Source organism: Anas platyrhynchos, chromosome 27 (genome assembly GCF_047663525.1).
Source record: "Anas platyrhynchos isolate ZD024472 breed Pekin duck chromosome 27, IASCAAS_PekinDuck_T2T, whole genome shotgun sequence".
Classification (NCBI taxonomy): Eukaryota; Metazoa; Chordata; class Aves; order Anseriformes; family Anatidae; genus Anas; species Anas platyrhynchos.
In genome coordinates, this window is record NC_092613.1 from 7962297 (window position 1) to 7981555 (window position 19259).

The 19259-nt window shown below is 43.9% G+C and overlaps 1 protein-coding gene across 5 annotated transcripts in view; it reads left to right on the top strand.

Annotated features, from left to right (window-relative positions):
- Window positions 1-5718: 5718 nt before the first annotated feature.
- The window catches only part of PLXNA2 (plexin A2), a 412814-nt gene continuing 399273 nt past the window's right edge, over window positions 5719-19259 (top strand). For 2 of the 5 annotated variants that reach the window (XM_072028625.1, XM_072028628.1), the window contains exons 1-2: window positions 5919-6024; window positions 18639-18853. The gene's annotated coding sequence lies outside the window, so the exon portion shown is untranslated. Of the gene's footprint in view, window positions 5853-5917; window positions 6025-18638; window positions 18854-19259 lie in introns of those variants that run through there. The other 3 variants (XM_072028626.1, XM_072028627.1, XM_072028629.1) reach the window with 3 other exon arrangements.

Here is a 19259-nt window from a genome sequence, read left to right on the forward strand (position 1 = left end):
AGTTTTTCCCCTCTAAATTGCTTTTAATAATTAAGTGTAATAGAGAAGCTTTGATTGGATTCCTCAGTCAGATGGTTAATTAGGTGTATCTAAATAAGTTACAAAATGTATTCCTTTGGACTCAATTCCTTTTCCTTTATCCAAACTAAAATATGCCATTCTCCAGAGGGTTCTTGTTTGAGAATTGACTGAAGGTAATTATTTCAGATAATTAAGATCACTAAGCAAAGTAATTTAATTTTCCTCTCTGCCTTTCCCTTCCTCCAAGAAATGTAAATGTCTGTGCAACACTATATCAATAAAAAGTTTTTTAAAAAGTTAAGTTGGCAAAGTATACTAGCATGAAGTGAACTCCAGTAGAGATGTTTAGGAAAGTAATGAAATTAAATGAATAGTTTATTATTATAACGTTTAGGGTCGTTTGGAAAGAGCGAAGACAGAGTCCGGTTGCATGTGGGGCTGTGTAAAGGCTCCCCTGGGGAGTTCAGGTGTACCCAAAGGCTTCCATTGGGGGCACTTTTTGATGGGAGAAAGTTTTCTGGGCTCCTATTTTAAATTCATCTCAGTGTTCCAGTTATGGTTATGTTTATTATTATTATTCCCAAAATACTTTATTTTGATTCTGCTTCCATGACAAGGTCAGAGCAGGGAAAGCAAGCACAGAAATGTGAACTTCTAGGGCCAAATTAGTTGGTTTGCTATCAGGTCTTCTGGGAGGGGCTGGCACTGGCTTGAGCCAGCAGGTGGAAGAGATGGAGAATCAAAGGAAAAAGGTGAATGGCATTGAAATGATGAGGCTCCACCAATGCCACATGCAGCCAATTCTATTTAGCAAGGACTGTGGTCAAGGTAGCAGGGGAAAGTAGAAGTTGTTCAGGATATTGAAAAGAGGTTTGTTTGATTTTTTTTTTCTTCCCTTTTCTTGTTTTCTCTCTCTTTTTTTTTTTTTTTTTTTTTTTTTTTTTTTTTTTTGTGGTTGTTTTATTTTATTTATTATTATTATTGTATCTCTGGATTTTTTTTTTTTTTTTTTTTTTTTATTCTACAATAGGTGGTTAGAAAAGTCTGGAAGAAATTTTCTCGAACCTTCTTGTTGGAGGGGGTAATCAAAGGAAGAGAGAATTGCTTTTTCTGTGCATCGTAATATTTTTAATGTTTATTAATTCTTCTATTTAAAGCTGCAGAAGGGATGAAATTGGTATCTCTTTCCTTTTGTGTTTGGTCTTGGAGCTATGAGACAGGAGCTTGTTTACCAAACTCAATTTATGTAACCAAAGAAACTGCCAAGCAAATAGGTTTCTCTTCATTCAGTGAGACCCTGAGTTACTCTAGTTCCTGCCACTTACAGCTTTTTTTTTGTTATTGTTTCTCGGCCTTCTTTGCAAATGTTTCTTCTTGTTCCAGTTGTATCCTCTATCTCTGATGTTGCTTGTGAAGAGTTTTAGTGGTATTTACATAGGAAATGTCTTTTATAGCTCCTTTTTCCCTGCTTTGGCTTCTCTTTTGGGAATCTACTGGAAGCTATTGCTGCCTTTAAGGTCATTTGTAATATGAGGCATGCTTTGGAGAAGCAAATGGTCTGGGACTGTTTAAATGTTCTTTTGTAGAAAGGACAGAGCCTGGACAGGGTGTCCAGATTTCAGAGTGCCTACAAGGTGCTTAGAAACAGGGGCTGCTTCCCACCTGTTAATTTCCAAAGCCTAGCTCAGGATTATTTTTTTTTCTTACTTCTAGCCCCTCTCTAATGACTGCATGTTTCTTTATTAAAGCTTCCTGTGGTGTGTTCATTATAATTTGTCTTATGAGGGCCACTCACTGAAATGCACAAACACTTCAGCAGCCTGTCAGTGCTCGGCTTTGAAGCCAGCGCGGAGCTGAATACCATAGATCTGCTATCTTAATTAGTACAAGAGGTTACAGAGATGTTAATGCCTGATCTTGCAGGGATGACAGAGAGGATTAAAGGTTGTGGGATCAGATGCCTGTACAACAGAAGGGTTGTGGGCACTATTTTCCTGTGCTCAAGTTAGCAGGTTTGGGTGGGTGAGCTTGTTGGTGCTGGTGTGAGTTAAGGCATATGTGGGCTTGGGAACAGGCAGGAATATCTTTATTCCTTCATGCTTTAACGGTATCAAATTCCACTAAAAAATACTTGAAACAATGCCTAAGCCTTGGGGCTATGAAATATCATCTTTCAAATTTTTTTTTTTAAGTGGCCTTGCTGCTGGGATTAGGAAGCTCTGCTGGGTACGGGCACATGGCACGCGTCTGCTTGGCTCCTCTTCCTGCAGCCAGCAGGGCCGTGGTGACCTGAGTGCTGCCCCTGGCACCTGCACAAGTCTGTGAGACAGCAAGCAGAAATATACTTTTCCATCACTTTGGGACAAACTGGAATGTGTGTTTCCATAGCACTGGCATGCTGAGTAGCACAGGTGAGAGGGGTGGAGAGGAGGTGGTGCCTTGGGAACCCCAGGGCTGCATGCAGGGATTATGCCAGGGAGAGGGCGTCTGCAGCATTAGCCCACTGCATGTTCTAGTGCCCGTTACTGGAAATCATACACTGGACAAGATGTACCTTTTGCAGACCTGTTCTCCCTGGCTTTGCCCAATTTGTTCTTGTGGTTCATGTGATGAAATTCCTGAGACGCAGATAGATCTCTGTAACAGCCACAAGCCTTGCTTGAAGTCCTTAAAGCAGGCACTGTGCAGGCATAGAATAACAGTGATATTTGTCTCATTTATAGCTCTTGGGTTTCTGTGTTGCAGTACAGCATTTGAGTCCTTGGCCTACATTGCTTCCATGAATGGTCAGTCCGTGCCCAAAATGTCCATGGTTTCAGGTCCTGATTCTTGCAGTAATGTCGTTGTGGCTGAGTCTTTCAAGATGTCTGTATATGTTGAATAACACCCAGCATGTCGAAAAGTACTAAAATCTTACTGTAATTAACTTATTGTATGTTATAATGTTTCGTGTGCCTCCTTGGCGTGCGGAGGATCTCAGATCTTTGATCCAGAGGTGGTGACTTATTGGGCAATTACACATCTACACACCATCAGTCATGCTAGAAAGAGGCACTGTGATCTCATCAGTCTGAGAGAATGTGACATGGAAGGACTTTTATCAAATGAAGGGGGGCTGATGGATGGAGAAGTCATAGAAATATTGATTCAAGCCAATATATTATCTTCTACATTAATATTGTGCAGACAGTAGCGAATAGAGACTCTCTGCTAGTGTTGGTACTCCCCCCCCCCACCCCATGATGAAGAATTGCCCTTCTGTGAAGTTTCACCTCAATGAGGAATGATGTTTTGGAGACACTAAATGATTCCTTATGGAAATTTTAGTTGTTGCATTATAAAAAAGAAATGGGCAAAATGCACAATTGTTTTTCTTGCATTATCAGGGAGGAATGGTGTGAGGTGATGTCTCTGAAAACAGCACAGTGTGGGTCCTGGCATCGCTATGTGATTACAAGGGTCAATCAGAGGTAGCACAGCCAGTGATAAACTGTAGGAGTTCTCTCCTAGATCAAGAAGTTGTGGTACTTTTCTACAGGGGCATTAAAAGGAGCAGTGGCCCAGGCCATCCACTTGTAGTTAAACCTTACTTCAGGGCTTAGGCCCAGGTGATGAGTAAGGAAAAATGAGATCAGGAGAAAAAAAATACTGTTTAGTCCTTTTGACTTTCTAAACAACAAACTGCTCCAGAGTTAGGGTCAGAAAGTTTTATGTGACACAGGCTCTCCCCTACTATTACTGCTCCTTCTTAATTTCAAGGTCATTGCTCTGAGTTTAGCAGAGGCTTTTCTGATGACTGACGCATTCTTCCTGCTGTCTGTTGCAACCTGTGATATTGGCTGTATTAATGTATCAGCGGAGTTCCTTTCATGTTCATTAGACCCAGATGGTGATAAGAACTACTCTGCTTTAAGTTACCTTCTTCCCTTTCCTCCCAGGCCTTTCCTTTCCCACAAAGGGAAGAGAGGGGGAGGATTCCTCTTAGACCAGAGGCATTTCTATTGATGCCTGCCTCCCGAAGTCAGTAGTAGGATAAGCAAATAATGAGGCTAATGTAAGAGACCTTGACTTGTGTTGACAGAAGAAAGGGTGAGCCACCTTGAAGCTTTTATGTTTTATTTGGGATCAGGCTGCTTTGTACAGGATAGAACACACCACAGGATAGCCTTAAAATGTCAGCTGCTGATGGAGATGATCTTTGCTCTGCAGACCACACATGTCCAATAACTTTGGCACAGATCACCCATCCCCACTGAAGAGAGTCAGTCCAAATGCTACAGGCTTTGTGGGAGGAAAAAAGATTTCTGCTAAGACAGAGCTGAGGAAGGATGTACTTTCCCTGGTCCCCACTGGAGGTCACTGGAACATTGTTTACTATTGTCTTTCAGAACAAAGGAATTGCAAAGCTGGTGTTTTGTAAAATTAATGTTTTAAATTTTCTAGAGATTTTATCATTTTTACATATGAAATACATCTCCAAATTGCTTATAATCCCTATGTGTAATATATATTTTCTAAATATTTCTTATGATGTGAGATCAGCACAGTCTTTATTTAAAAAAAAAAAAATGAATTAACTGATAGGAAGTCCAAGACAGGCTTCTGCAATGAGCTGTCTGTGCTCCAGCTCTTTTAACCATACCCTGATGAAGGTGTCCTAAGTGCAAAACCAAAACCCGAGACATTCCATGTTCACCAGCAGGGAACCTAAATGTTGCAATTTGCCAATCATTTTATTGTGTATACATTATTATATATGCTGGAAAGATGACGAGCAGTTTAATGTTCTGCAAGTGCCACCTGATTAAAATCAGCTCAATCCAGGGAGGTGAAGAACTTCTCTTTTTTTTTTTTTTTTTTTTTTTATTCTTTCTGCCCTCATGCAGGCAGCAGTGCCTGCTCGCTCAGATTTATGGCAAGTCTGCTCAGCCACCCCTCCTGTCCTGGGTGCAGACCCCTCATGCACAAAGAATCCTCTGCGTTTGCTGCCGGAGGAAAAGCAGATGCTAGGCTAACAGGATCTAATTATCAGTAATAAGAAAAGTTTGGCAACTAGTCACAGAATCAGCAATAAAATGAAACAAAGCTTCTTCTCAACCCATCCATCAAAGTGCGTGCAGTTGCTGTTAATGACAGACTGAATAATAATTACTATTAACTAAAAGGATCCATTTATACTTCTCAGTGATATTTAAAGCCAAGAAATACAGACTCCTGACTTTTGGGTGATATCCAGCTTTGAGATAGCACTGGGATTTATATTTTAGTCTTTATATGGAAAGTGCATTTGTAATTTTTCAGCTTATGGCAAATTTTGCCATTCGCTGTGGGGTTTGTGAGAGTGAGCAGCTGACCGACTAGGGCAGTGGTGAGTCTGCTTGGAAAACGTGTGGGAGGAGCTGGGGATTTCCATTACAGATGAAGATACTTCCTTTAAATCTGTTCCCACAGAATGCTGATGGACCAACAAAAAAAAAAATCCTCCTGGATCATTTCTGAAATAGAAATGCATACATGAAAAATCTTGGAATGCAGCACCTTCCACAACCATTTCTGGTAGTGAAAAATGGGATGTGCTGCTGAAAAATTGTTGAACCACGATTTAAGCTGTTTGCGAGCCCATGAAAAACCACCTGGATTTGGGGTGAGGGCATGGGGGCGCCGTGTCCCTTCACAGGCTGCGGCTGGGCCTCGGCCTGCTGCAATTTCTGCCTGCGCTGCGCAGGGGCGGCCTGCTGACCACACGAAGGCAATTCTCTGGGCCAGTGATGGTCAACACGGGAAGGATTTTAGCAGCTGAGAACACGTCCCTCTGTTCTCTCAGGGAAAAGGTGGTTGAGGAAATTCGGCTTTTGGGGAAAACTCCTCCCCCAGCGCGGGGGAGAGGCCGAGGCCAGGCCGCGGCCCGGCCCTGAGGGGACCCCTGGTGGCTGCGGCCTTGCTCTCAGCGACAGAGGGCTCCTGGTATGAAGACTTCAGAGAAGTAATGCTTGATTATGTTTAGTGAGTAATTTTCTGAACCTAAATAATAGGTTCATCTTGAATTGATGATGAATACAGGGACTTCAGGCCTGGAACACAGATTTGATTAATGCATTAAAATGATGAGGTACTTGCTTGGAATAAGAATGTGCTTCCTGATCAGCGCTCTGAAATATGCTGTGACTGAGGGGGATCCTCACTGAATTGTTGTCAACATGGAGCTTTTTGTGGGTTTGGCTCTGCCAAAACCCCACTGCAGGGCCTGAAGGTGGAGGTCTCTGGGGCTGCCCTTGTTCGAGCCTTTTGGCTGAATTGGGGTGCAGGAAAGGCGCTTGGTGTTGTACAGTTGTTCTCAGAAGTGTTCAGGTGCAAGTGAAAATGTGTTTGTGGCTGGGAAAGGCTGCTGGGTGGTAAATAGCTGCAGTTTGTGGCACAGGAGGTGAGTGTGCTGGGCCTGTGTGCCTCCTGGCAGGGAGGCCGCAGCGATGCCGTGCCGGTGTTGCGGGTGGATTTTGCTGTGTTTGCAGCTGTGTAATGCCACCACACCTCCCTTTGTGCTTCAGGGTTCTCCTGTCCTGAACCATCCTACGGGATGAGCGTTCCTGCTTAAATAGGTTTGTTGTTTCCAGTGATCAAACATGGGGAGGGAAGGATAAAAGGCTGTCACGTTGTGGGAAAGATTTACTGCAGCAGAATCGAAACCAGGGATAGCAGGATTTAGCCCTAAAAAGAGAAATTGTTTCAAGCAGCAGAAGTGGCTAGCAGTTCGTGCATCTTTGTAGAATTGCAGTCCAGGCAGGCTGGAAATGTGTTGCCAATAGCCAGGTGTCCACCAACATGCCAACAAAATGTCCCTGTAATCAGACCATTTATTTGTGAAATTCATCAGCTTTGATATTCAAAACTACTAGTAGGATGTATGGGATCCAAGCAAGTCAGGAGGACACAGCTCTGTTTACAATCTGAGCCTGAACTGCTTCTCGAGCAGTACTTCTGCTTTACTTTGTTTAAAAGCTATTCTTAAATGTTAGCTTTAAAACCCTGGAGCCATATAACTTTACTGTGTTCCCAGGAAAGCAATTAAGAATGTGTGTTAATAAGAAATCAAGTTGTTTGTAAATTTTAATGGTTTAAAAGATGCCCTAGGGAAATCACCAACAAATAGGACACTTTCATATGGAACTTTGCTAGCCAAGCAGCTCTGTCTATGTTGTAGATGTGATCAATTAAGAATTATCAGGAGAAAAGGACATACTCTTTTAATATAACATGCATAGCCAGGAGGATTTTCTAGCATAAAGATTAGGGGCTAGAAGGAGAATGTGCTGTTGTTTAATCTCATCCCCACTTAACTAAAGGGGAAACTTAATGTCTTGCTATCGCCTCGTTGGCAATGTAGGAAGCAAACCCAGGGTGGAGGTGCACAGCGATGGAGAAAGTTGCGTTCATGTGGTGTGTAATGACCAAAAGTGGATTTAAGTCTGCTGGTAGCCAAACGACATAAACTGTACTCACTTGACTGTAAGCACTTCTCAGTAGTGTGGGTCTGTAAAATATTTACTGGTAGCCTGACAACACCTCAAACACTGATGGAAAACATCCAGGGTGAGATGCATCAATTGGACATCAGTAATGATTGAAGTCTGTGCTAGCTTCTCTCTGCAGTCAAAGGAGAGACAGATACCTCCGATAGGGCAGCAGATGCAAGTTTTAAAATATGATGAAGTGTTCTCTGGAGGTGCTGCTCTTTCTCCATTGATTTCTCCTCCCTGTTTATTTTAGACAATTGACATCTCCTTTCAGGTGAGATTAATCCTTTCCTCACACAGCTTCACTGTGGGAATTTTATCATTCCCTGAGCAGGCTGTGTGCTGTTCCGCGGTGGTAGCTGGCTGCGTTGCGGGTGCAGGCGGTCATTGGGCTGGATCGGGTTGGTGTGGTTTCAAGCAGCTTTGAGCTGGTGATGCAGTGGGGCAGCTTCTGGTTTGTGCTGGTGGAGCAGAGCAGGGAGGTGGCCTGAAGTGGTACTGTAGCAGCGTGCACTCATACAGGGGGTCTGCTTTACTTGATACTGTGTTTTTGCCCATGATAGTTAATCCGTGCTCCTTTTTGATGCGCTTGCTGTAGCACAGTCTGCCCGCTGAACTGATGCAGGCTGGCACAAGGTAATCACAGAATCACATAATTTCTAGGTTGGAAGAGACCTCAAGATCATCGAGTCCAACCTAAATGCTGCATCCTGTCGCTGGTGTACAGTGGGCTGAAAAAAAAAAGTGAATATAGTCAGAAATTTAGATGCCAAAACCATTAACCTCATATTTTTTTTTCCTTTCCATTCATCATTTCATCATTTTAAGGCCCAGCTTGTGCTTTAAATAACCTGAGGGCTGGCAATACTGCTTTTATTGTGGCTTGGAGACAATCCTGTGAAGAAGTCCTCTTAGTTTCTGAATGTGCTAATATCTGACATATGCAAAGAGCGTGAGCTGAGGTTTTCATACCGCCTTCGTAGCTGAGGAAAATATTTATGTGACAGGAATAGCAGATAGAGCTCAAGGCAGAATACTTGTTTGAGGCGGGTGAAAAACGGGGGAACTGACTAAGTGACATCAGTCTTTACTGTTATTTGGGCATGTGATAGCTATGTGGTATCCATACGGCTGAATTATTGTAGTTTATAAGAAATTCATGGAACTACATTTAGTTTTCTGTAATGTATGTCTACACATACATGAAAATCAACAGAAGATTTCATTACTGCTGTGACATGTTCCTTCCAACTTGTTCACTCCTGTGATTATTGCAATTTGTTTCTCCTGAAATTTCTGTACGGTATGACAAGACACCAAAGTTATGGTGAGTTACACAAAGGCCTCCTTTGCATATTAAAGACTTTGTATTGTCACTTGACTAAATTTGGGAAAACATCTACCACTGTGAATGTCATTAGAGAGATGAATTCCAGTGCTCATTACTGGGGTGCTGTGACAAATAGGTGGAGGAAGGACTATAAAGTGGCTGCGTGCTTTCTTCCCAAGCCTTGTCGATGCTCATTTCACTTCCCTCCATCTCTAGCAGTCTCAATCCCTTGATAATAAATGCAGCTCGCATATGAACAACCCCCCAGACTGATTTCTCTCCACTGGAAGAAGTGATTTAAAAGAACAAGAAAAGACACTGAATGTGTTCATTATTGATAATCTTAAAGATTTACTGTGGGCTTTCAGAAAAGCTGCTGCTTTAAAGCAAACTGCTTTTATCTCCTTTTTGTTTGTCTAGTTGGCTTTTGTGGGTTTTGTGTTTTTTTTTTTTCTTTTTTTCCACTCGGTAGCTAATGTAGGTAGAGGCTTGAAATTTTTTTATTTTTATGAGGGAAATTTGTATGCTTCTGTTATCAGTGGGCAAGCTCCCTGGGATCCGCATGAGGGAGCGTTGTGCTTGCAGCAGTGTGCACAGTGTCAGACCTGGCTGCAGGTCCTGGGGCCACGCTGTGAGTTCAGCAGCTGGTTGCCCTGCTCGTGGAGAAGGGGCTGTGATCCTGCCCGTTGGGCATCAGGCTTCTTTAAAGCTTTCTGAATTGTAAATATTTAAAACCAATAAAAATCTTGGCAGAATAATGGAGAAATCTGCTCGGCAACCAAAACTTTTCAGTCTGGTCCTTCTGAGCCCGTGTGGTAACGCCTGCTGCTCTTTCTCATTTGTGTTTCCCCGTGCTGTTTCACAGCACCTGTTTGGGGCTTCAGGTTAAAATGTTCTTCACGTGTTGCGGTATTGGTGTGCATGAAGCCAAGAGGAAATGGAAGAGGAAGTGGGAGTTTAATTCAGATGAATTCCCAACTGCTCCTTGTGCTAGCTTAGGAGAAGATGTCGACAAGGTAATTATCACAGCGTTCTGTTCCGCTGCTTCCAGCTTCCTCCTCGAGGGAACAGAAGCAGTTGGTGCAGCGCAAGAGATGGGATGGCAGATGGGAGTCAGGTGCGTACGGACTGTGCTGGAACCTGGGAAACCAGGAGAATGGGAATCCATACTAAAAAGCCACGGAACAGTGAATTTCTCCGTTGGGTTCTGACCTTTCTCAGTGCACATCAAAGGGCAGAGTTAGTCACCCAGTGTTCGGAGTCATTAGATGTTAGAGATGTTTCAAGTACAAGGTATCAAGCCAGGAGGCGCAGACCAGATGTGCTCATTCACCTCCATGCCCTTCAGTCTCCAGAAGTTCCAAAATTTCTAATTAAATCTGAAAATAGGTTCGGGGATGAGCAGATGGCATTAGGAATCATGAGGTGTGAATGAGCTGCCACGGGGACGTGAACTTCTCACCCTCATAATCTGTTGATGGGCACAGTGAGACCTCGGTGCTGTCCTGAAATTGCTGGCTTTTCGGAAGGTTGCTGCCAGAGCCAGGTGAGGAGCTGGTGGAGATTATCACGGGGAGAGCAGGTGGGTCACAAGCCTGGGCTTGATTCTGTGCAAAGTGTGCTTGTTATTTTAGAGTAATTAGGTTTCCTATATGGATGATTGTCAGGAAGCAGACGGCACTGACCCCAAAGGTCCGTGCAGTTGGAGAAGCATCAGCTGATCAATACCTGGAACAATCGGCACCTCCAGTAGGAACTGGTTCACCTTTTCCCCTCTATCTGGACATAAGCACCCTGAACTTGAGAGCATTTGTAAACAAACTCTCCAGAAACAAAACTGCAAAACCAAAAAGGGAGGGGCTGACTCTTGTGTGTAGTGGGGAAGGAACATGACAGCCTAATAATTTCTTAGCTAAGATGAGGTGTGCAGATGGATACTGCAACAGCAGAGCAGGGAAAATTTTACCCTAATGTTTAGAGCAAGGAAATAACTTTGCTATCCTCTTTTCTGGGAGCAAGTCACCTTTCTGATGCTTTATGAACAGAAACCAGAACTGAATGAACTTTGTTTTTTGCCCTAAGTAGCTGGAATGAGCCAGGTAATTTATGTAGAAACCGGTCAATTGGGTGCTATCGTTCAGTTTTCTAGAGTGCCTCTGCCTTCTGCAATGTGCTATTTGCTTCTGAAGCAAAAGATATTTCCCAAAGGTCTCTGAGCATGTGTAGCTGTATTTCATCCCAGTAGTTAATTCAACAAAGAATACTGGAACACAGAGTATCAGAAAACATTTTCTCTGTGTTCAGAAAGCAAAACCATATGCTCAAACCCCATCATCAGTTCAGAGGCATTTTAATAACCTCATACTTCACCAATCAGAATAATTAAACAGGCTCATTATTTAAAATATTCATTGTGTCCCGATTCCATGTTTGGCTTTCTTGGTCAATTTGGTTCTTGCTAATCTGGGGGAAGGAAAGAATGTTCTCTAGTGCTTAATTTGCATTAAAAACACTATAATTTGTAAGTAAATTGGAAAGCTTTTAAGTGGAGAGGGAACATCAGTGACTTGACAGTCAAAGCTCTCCTTTGTTTTTTCAAGCATAATGTTCCAGAAAGATGCTCTTCCTTTCTTGGAATTACATGGCAGTAAGAATGAAGCCTTGTAATTGTTCATTAATCTATGGTTATTAGGAGACTGGTAGAAGAAAGCACCAGAAAAGGAAAAACCCGAAGTGAGTAGCATCTTTCCTCTGATGCCTCTATTAGAAAAGGGGTTTTAAATTTTATAGGTTATGTTATGGGAGGGGGACGTTGTCAGAAGACCCCCAGCTGGTCTGTGCAGTCGAGGCAGGGGAAATGGCAGAATTGCTCTGCTCCATGAGCTGCTGGGAGACCTCTGCTGCCTGCTCCCCACCACTAACCTGGTCCAGCTGCTCAGCCTGGTTTCTTGGATCCAATTTCTCCTTTTTCCCTATGGCCAAGCGTGCAAAACTTCCTCTTACTGGTGAGCTGATGGGAGAGGCCCATGAGGCCTAATAACTAAAACTTGGCCAAAAGGAATAAAAAGGTATTAAAAACACTTCCCTGTAGCTTAATACAAAAAGTTCCTCCTTGATCCTCATCATGTATAAATTTTATATTTTCCCTATGTCACCAACCTGGCACAAAGGAAATATCTTACTGGTTTCATGTGAAAAATGACCAAAGTGTGACTCTACTTTTCTTCCTTTTTTTGGTATATCTGATTGCATGGATATTTTTGGAAAAGGTCTTATCTGTTATATTAAAAATGCTGCTTTCTTTGTTGCTTCCACCTCTTTATTGAGGAGGAGGGTGGAGGAGTGAGAACTGCAGTGGAGAAGCTTATTTCAATGCAAATCTATCGTTGATAATTGCAGTTTTAAAATCTTCTCAACCTCCAGCTGAACAATGATAAAAGAATAATGGCTGTGAATTATTAGCTGTTCCACTTACCTTCAAAATAGTTCTTACATTGTTGTGATACTTGAATGTATTTATTTTTGTACATCTTTTGTTTAATACACATGTGGTTCTTGGGGGTTTTATTATATTTTTAGGACCTGTATGATAATTTTGCATCCATATTTTTGCTATGGGCATAGGAGGCTAAAATAGTTGATTTTCTTCCATGCTTCTAAAGTAATCAGATCCACTTTGTACATTATTTTGTTTTGAGGCTGGGATAATGCACCAAATATGTTGGTATCAAAAATGATCTAGGGAAGTCTAACAGGGTACTTTGTACTGCTCGAACACTTTCTGGGTAGGTATTTGCAGAGGTGGGCTTAATCCTGAGCTGCTAAGCTGCTTGTCACTGAAGTCCAAATTTCTACCAGCTGTGGATATTGTGATGAGTGCAGAGGGACTATGAAATGCAACGGGAGTGAGGTGGTAGCTCTTTACACCCATCATGTATTTCTTCTGCATATCAATGACCCTACAGGTTGTGGCATGGAGGGGCCTCAGCCAAGGGGAACCCTGTGTGCAAATGTCTGACAGTTTGGATCAACTCCTGAGAATTTGGTTGCTTTCAATTTGATTTTTGGATTTCTTGATTATTATTTTTTTAATGTTTGTTTTAATTGTAGCCATGAAAATTATTACCCTGAAGTAAAGGGTGAGGAGTTCTGAATCACACTAAGTGCAGAAAAAGCTAAGGCTCCTAAATGTATTCTTCAAACCACAAAGCCACAAGCTCTGCTTTTTTTTTTTCAGGCCTAGCGATAACACCTTTCCCTCAAATCATAGTCCTGGTTGTAGCAGGCGGGTGCTGTAACTGATGGCTGTATGGTAGAAGAATGGCAAATCAAGATGGATAAGTTTCCACCTGTCTGAACCGACAATTTATCACCCTAACTCCTAATGGATCAAGCACTTGCTAAAGGAGGGTAATTGTTTGGATGTGAACTTGGTTTTCTGACGTAAGGGATTTATGATGTGTCAGGTTGTGGACATAAAGTATAATATAGCATGCTAATCCTTGTCATGCTCATGCATGTCATACGATGGTGCAGGGCGATGTGACTACCTAACATGTAAAAGTGGCAAGCGTCTCTAATGGGAAGTGCCCCCTGCATATTCCCGGGGCGCCTATCAAACGAAGTCAGCCTAATGGGAGTCACAGCAGCTTGCAGAGCAGAACGATGTCTAGCTGTGTGTCATTTCACACTGGAAACAAAAGCTATTTTTTGAGTGTGCTCAGAAGGGATCACAGGGCTTGTGCTTGTGCGCTTTGTCTCTGTACGGTTTGCAGGCTTGCTGGAGAACCAAATGAAAGACTCTTGGGGAGATGAATTCCTCCCGAGCTGAGTGTGTTCTGAAGAGGCAGAGTCCCAGCAACTCGGTGAGCATGATGTTAGGGACAGGACTAATAACAAGCAGATGAAGGGAGCTCAGCCTCACGAAATGGCTTTCACAGCTTGCCAAGGTAGGAAAGAGACATCTCATCTCAATCAGCAAGATAGGACCAGACTGCTAATGTGTAAGTAGGAAGATAAATTATCAACATAAGGAGCTGGATCATCTTCTGAAGCCCTGTAGTTCAGCATGTTCTCCTTCTCACTAAACCTTTTAATTGGCCATCTGGATGGGTTGGGCTGGATTTGAGAGAAAGAAAAGCCTGTCTCATTGTGGAGGATATTACCTCCCTGAAATTGTTGCACCTTTAATTTGAGGCTGCTGCTGGCATTTGTTATCCGTGGCTGTTGAACACACATTTGATTCTGAAGACAAACACAGAGTTGTCAAGGATTTGATTTTTTTTCACCTGCCGGAGGAGTGTTAGACCCTATTGTTTTTGACAATGCACCTCAATTAGGTCTTAAATAAAATGGGTAGTACATGCTCTGAGAAATCGGAGGGCAGAACTGCTTGATTTAGGCTTAAGGATGATGTTTCTCCACAAGGGAGCCACCAGTCACAATAATTACATTGCTGTCTTCTCATAATATGATTTATTTAGATGTTGCTGTATGAATTAATTCTCTCTAATTGCTGCTCTTCTCACTGTAAATCAAGGTTTCTTGCTTTCTGGAGAGTAGTGAACATGATCCTACACTGAAGTAATTAGTCCAATTAGAAAGGAAAGCAGATGTGGAAAACCAATTACTTTCAGGAATATGCCGACTCCTATGTAGTCCAAATGCTGTTCAATCAAAATGTAACAGTAATTTAATAAAACATTGTTTTATTCATAAACTCTATTCAGCAGTAGGACTCCCCTGGCTTACATGGAGAAGCCAGTTGGTGAGCTTTGTGGTCGGTGAGCTTCCTGGTAACCTGCTCGCAATTTACACAGCTGCAGCTCCTCTGAAAGAAACCTCTTGGAGGTCACCGTGAGCAAGGGCAGGTTTCCTTCCTTCTCTGAGACACCGAGCTGTCACCCTGCAGTGAGAATGAAATGAGCTGCTCCCCTTGGCATTAGTGCACTTGTCAAAAAAAACTATCCAGCAGAGAAGATCACCAGCAGAGGTGGGTTGTTGTGGTTGCACCCCTGACTCTAGCAGTTGTTCTGCAGGTGGTGTGAGAGCCCACAGGGAAAAGCAGGAAAGGTTTCAGTGAAACTCTCCGTGGTACATGACCCGTGTGCACCGTGCCGCTTGCTCTGCCTTGACCCTATCAGTGGGGTTGCACCGACTGATGCTGGTGGAGAATTTGAACTTCATAAGCTCACGGAACTTCACAGAATGAAATAAATCTAGGAGGAGGAATGCAGGTGCTGAAGTGAGAGGAAGAACGGTGTTTAGCAGAGAGTTGAAAGGAGATGGAGAGTTGACAACAGCATCACAGGGGTCTGAGGATGAATCGTGCTGCTCAGCTGCGAGTCTGCAGGAGGGGACTGGAGCTGAAGCTGACAAAGCGTAAGGAGTGAGGAGGAGGGAAAGCACGATCTTAGTGCAGGTTGCAGAACCTGGTCCTGTCACACACTGTGCTCACTTGCACCACTGCTGGAGCAGAGTGGAGCCCGTGAGGAGGTGCCGCTTACCAGCAGCAGCACTGCACGTGTGGCTGGGCCTGCCCGTCCCTTTCATGCACACACTTTAAGTGTGTCTGCAGTGTGAGCCAAAAAAAAACCAGGATTGTCTCTTTGGGGGTTGTTTTTAAGCTCTTTGTTACCATACGCAGAGAGGAGTTTTGCTCTGGAAGTTCACTCATCTATTTTCTTCTATCTGCTGCACGGAAGACAAGTGTTCTCATAATTGGGCCATTAAAGAAGGTGTTGAAATGTTGCTAATTGTCAAAGGCAATTAAGTGTAGCAACATGTCACAGGTAAATTAACAAGACTCCAGGTGTTTTGAGCAAATTGCATTTCTGTGGGTGTAGAACAGTTCCTCTCCTTTCTGCTAGCTGTCTGTACAGTTCTGGTGTGCCGCTTTTTGGATTTTTTCAGTTTTGCACTGGCGTCTGTGATGTGCTGTGTATTGCACAACCTCAATTCTAGTTGTTAAAATCCGTACTGCTATTTTCTGGAAAAGGTTCCCTTTTCTAACCCAGCCTGTACATCCAGACTGTTGTCAGTCTCACAGCCGGTGGCAGTTTGATGGCTCCACACTTGGGGCCCTCTGGAGGGAGATGCCAGTGACGGGGGCTGTGACTGGGAACCAGCAGCCCAGCGAGTGCAATTGTGTGCCCTGTCCGCTCTTGCTTTTGAGGTCAGCACTCATTAATTCAGAGAATTTTGGTGCCTCTCCCATGGCCTTTAAGGAGATGCCTCAGCAGCTGCTGCAAGAAGCGCCTCGGTGTGAAGGGTGGATTCAGAGGCAGGAGCCCAGATCTTATTTCCTACTGCAGCACCTGTGCTGTGCTTTACAGGTGACATCCTCCCCTCCCCTCATCCCTTCTGCAGTCCTTCAGCTCCCCTTTGATCCACATCTTTCAATACCTGTGGGACGATCCTAAAATGCTTCCTGGGGAGCAGTGCTGGAGGTATCACAACGTTCTCGGTTCACCCTCCTCTGCTACGTCGCTCCAGCTCTGCCACCGAGCTCCTGGGTGGCCTGAGCTTGCTGCTGCCCTGGGAAGTTTTCAGAGATGCAGTTAGGAGTCACAGGTCAGTCTGTGCTCAGATCCCTTGCGGTGGTAATGGTGCTTGGCATTGTGGTGCGGGTGAGTGTGCTGATGGGGGGTTCCCACAACGATTCATGTGCTGCAGCAGTGGAAGTATCCAACACCCTGCAGCTGTTCCTTTTATTAACTGCCACACCTAGTTAATGAGGAGATTTTCTAAATATGACTTTACTCTGTTATTTTACTGAGAAATCCTAACAATTTAGGGTCTTTTAGTGATAAAAATACTCAGAAATGATGTGTAAAAACAGATCAGTTCTGTTTTGTTTGTGCATTGCATGCTCTGTACAAGCAAGCTGTTCCAGCAGGGGTTTAAGATTTGTGTTCAGTAAAATGCTAATTTGTCTGAGAAATACAGGAGTCGTAGCCACAAAGCTCCTGCAGACATTTCTCATGACAACCAGCACCAACGCTGTGATTTGTGGTGTTCCTGTACGGCTGTTTTCAGGAAGGCCTGCAGTGACCCAAAAGAATTGCTGAGAATATGTAGTTTTAACCTTTGAGTAAATATCACGGCTTTTATTGGTAATTACAATTTGAGCACAAAATCTGGAGTTCCTAGATTGGGTGGCCAGCAGCTGTGTGGCTGCTGCCAAAACCCATGGCATAACGCCCTCCCCTGCCGCTCGCAGCACTGTGGGTGTTAGGAGAGACCACAAAAGGGTGGAACCGCCACGTGGTCCCATAATTAGCACTCTTTGTCTCTTTTCTCTTCCCGATGCATTAGATGCCCTCCCTGCAAAAAGATTTGTGATTGTGTGTATGTGCACGCGCGCGCTTGAGGGTGGGTGAAACCTAATTGTATATTATTAAAATATTATGATTTTTCCCCTTCCAAGCTGTAGGCAATATGCAGCACCTCCCCGATGTCTCGTGCAGCTGGCTTTGACTGGCACTTGCAAGGTTGTCCTCCAGGTGCTGCATCAGAAATCTTTTGACACAGTGTCAGTAATTAAGTGTACAATTAAGAGAATGTCTGCAATTAAGTTCAATCAGTCAGTCAATCAAATCTACATTTGTAAAGGGTTTCTAAAGGGCCTCTTATCCAAGCCTCCCCTCTGCCTCAGCTCTGTGGAGTTACCACCAGCCACAAGGCAGTGCTTGTGGGACGAGGGCTCAAAGAAAGGGCTGTGGGGTTTGTAGTGCAGACAGCAGAGGGTATTCGAGTAAAATAATAAAACTACTTTTAGGTAAGGAATTTCGCTTCATCACTAAAAGACAGCTGAGTCAAAAACTTTGCTTTCTCCAGCTGTCTCCCTGGCTGTTCACCTCAGCTCAGGCATTGGGGTTCCTGCTGATCTTTCTCCCTGTGGGGGAGAATGACAGGGGGCAGGTAGGCTGCTGGCGTGAGCTGTGCTTCATGGCCTTCCAAGCATCTTTCAGCTCCTTGGGACAGCAGAGGGTTGGGCCATGGCTGGAGAGGTGCCGAAGCCCCCTGGGAGCAGGGGTTCAGTGCCAGGCACTGCTCAGGATGCGGGATCCCCAGGGAAGGGCCCCAAGTCCCAGGTTCTCGGTGCGGAGCCGAACCTGGCACGTCAGCACCAGGCAGCCTGCAAGTGCAGGCTTGTCGGGGCTGGGAAAGGGCTGCGTCTTGGGGATGGATGCACCTGGAGCTAAGAAGGCTCCAAGTACCAGCAGTGGCAACCTCAAGAAGAGGCTGCCAAACACATGAGCCCAGCCGAGTGTTGGTGATGCTTGAGCTGGTTTTCTTTTTGATCTCATTCCTTTCACCTTAAAGTAAGTTCTTGTCTAATTAGCCAAATTTACATCTTAGGTGCTAAGATTTGGAAATACTCAGTCTTCAGACTGCACATATTGCTCAGAAGAGTAACTTGAGGGTTTTTTCTTGTCTGTGGTGCTGCATCAATGTGAGCAATGAGCCGTGGGTTCTTTGATAACGAGCTTGCATTTACATAGTGCCTGTCATCGCCGAGGAGTTGTGCTAACTGCGTGTATTGACAAAGCCTTGGCCATAGCACTGTGCCTCTCTGGCAGGTTGTCTGCTGTCTCGTTATGTTCATCGCGTTAATGTATGGACGTTCATTGCTTTAATGTATGGAAAGCTGTTAGCCAAAGTGTCCTTCGTATGGGGAGGGGGGGGAACAAATGGCTAGGTAATACATTACTGTGAGTGCTGTAAACATTCCCTAGCATATCATTAATACCCAACTGTATTTCTGTCTTCAGAGAGCTCACAGTGCCCCATAAAGAAGGCCTCTCAAGCCCAGGAAGCTGAAGCCAGCCAGGGAAGGAAGCATCAGCTGCCTTCAGAAGGAAGGAATCAGAAGGGAGCAGCACCAGCCCATGCAGCATCACACCTTCGGGGGCTTGGAGAAAAACCGAGCAATTTCTCCGTGCTGGGTGCAGCTCCTTGGACCAGCTTCTGCCCGGGCGGTAGGAAGGTAGGTACGCTTATTTTATTACCTTTACACACAAGTTTTCTTGTTTACCAAATCTTTCATCTGCTTATGTTTGGCACATTGTACTTAAACTTTTGCACTTTTACTCTGTCTACTTAAAAAGAGAAGGAAGGGGATCAATTTGTTGCTAGTGTTCTTGTTACTGCCACGCAGTAAGCACAACCAGAACTCTAAGGAATGGCTGGTTAAAAATCTCAGTTCTGAGATTCCCTGAGAAAAATATTTAATGAAAAAAAAATCTTTTTGGTTATGTATTTCAAGATACCTACAGAGATGGAATGCTTGATGGATAAGTGTATTAAAAAAAAAAAAAAGGATTGGCAGGATCCTGGTTTGAATATATGCTGTGCTCCTGGTATTGTAATGATTTGGTTTGGAATCAAGACTG